The sequence below is a fragment of the Meleagris gallopavo genome, chromosome 16 (assembly GCF_000146605.3).
Source record: "Meleagris gallopavo isolate NT-WF06-2002-E0010 breed Aviagen turkey brand Nicholas breeding stock chromosome 16, Turkey_5.1, whole genome shotgun sequence".
Classification (NCBI taxonomy): domain Eukaryota; kingdom Metazoa; phylum Chordata; class Aves; order Galliformes; family Phasianidae; genus Meleagris; species Meleagris gallopavo.
The window spans coordinates 6,227,245-6,229,006 of NC_015026.2; positions in this window are offsets into that span (position 1 = coordinate 6,227,245).

Consider the following 1,762-nt stretch of genomic DNA (forward strand, 5'->3'; position numbering starts at 1 on the left):
AGCAGCATAGAGAGGATACAAAAGGAACGCTGATGTTGAAGATTTAACTTATTGATATGGACCACGTGATAATCATTATGCCCTCTGCAAGCTGTTCCTGGAAGAAATTGGACTATAATGAACAGTGCTACCTGTTCTGTGTTCTCTGCACTAAAAGGTAAGACTTATTACTCTGATTCAATGTTTCTTTGTATCTTAAGTTGTGTTTCTTGTTGCTGAGCTACCATGTTTTTGCCTGAATTCTCATTTTAGGAAACCTGAGGAATAATTTGAGGATATATCTTCAGAGCCACCCAAGTGTCTGACCTGATGGAATATGCTGGACCCTCCAGGGTGTGTTGCACGCTAGCCTTTGCAGTGGAGGCTGTCACAAATAGGTATTGGAAAACCTAGAGAAGGTAAATATTTTCATTATGGGATGAGGGGGAGAATGCCAGTGGGAAAGCAGTGTATTAATGCCTGTTAATTGCCCTTTCTTCCTCTGTTTTTCAGATACAAGATCTGTGTTGCATTCAGTTGCTACATCTTGTCAACCCTTTGAAATACCAATGTGCCATGAAAAGAAATATAACTGCCTAGCTGTCCATGTTTTTTCACTTTGTATTTTACAAATAAACCCTTAGAATAATCTAGATTTTTAATGGTTAATTTCTAAGCAATATGAAATAAGCTTCAGTTTAAAAATTATATTCTTGTATGACAATATCAAAGTAATTGATAGACATTTCGAGCCAAATCTGTGTAACACACTCTGTCTTTAGCAGAATCACAGTATTGATAAATAAGTGTCTTATCTATAAAACTCCAAACCATCTGTCTGATGAAAGCGATCACTTTCAGTGTGAAATAAAAACTTTATCTGTGCAATTAAGAAGGGATAAATAGATGGGCTCCCTGTTTTTATTTGAAGATGAATGTTTTAGTTTGGACTTTGAATCTTGGATTCACAGATCTTTCTGTATTAAGGAGCTTTGTTTGGTAGAGATGTAAGGGCTGTCAATCAAAGAGGTACCATCATACTTGTGGAGGAAATCTTACACTGCATAATGTAGTATAGGTTTTAAAAGCCTCTCAGGCTCCATTTGCAAATGAAAAGATGTAATTCATAGCCATCCTAGATGGCTGCTGTGTTGCTTTCTGAATCAGGTAGTTTATGAAGCAGACTTTCCTGATGTAGAGCGTATGTGTTTGTACTGGCTTCTCTGTCTAATAGTTTCTGGACTTGGTGTGGTTTAACCTAATACTCGTGGCATAAACTACTCAGTAGTTACATGCAGTATGACTTCTGCTGAATTGCAGGTGATCCTAATTTTTGTAGTCCTGTGCTCTCTGAAGCCACAAGGCTAAGACAGTTGGTCCCTTTATTAAACAAAAATTACAGGAGCTCAGTCTAGTCAGGTAATTAGGTATTGCTCCAGGTATTTAGTCTCTTGATTATTTTTTTCTGTCCTGAAAGTGATTGATTTTGGTTTGTTCCTTAATGTTTATGTAATACTAGTGGCAAGAAGACAGCTGCTCCTAGTTGGTTTCCGAGTTCTTTATATTCAGATATTAGACTTTTTTGTCTGTCTCTCCTCGTTATTTATTAGTTCTTGTATCGTATTTTGACTTGTAGTGATGTTTTAGTGGAGACAAAAGCAATATCTTAACTGTTTTCTGAGTTACCAAAAGCTATGGATTGCTTTAAGTGATGTACCTTTTTGCTGAACGTGTTGTTTCTTCCCCCCAACTCCTCTCTCCCCCCTTCCCCCCCAGTCTTTAT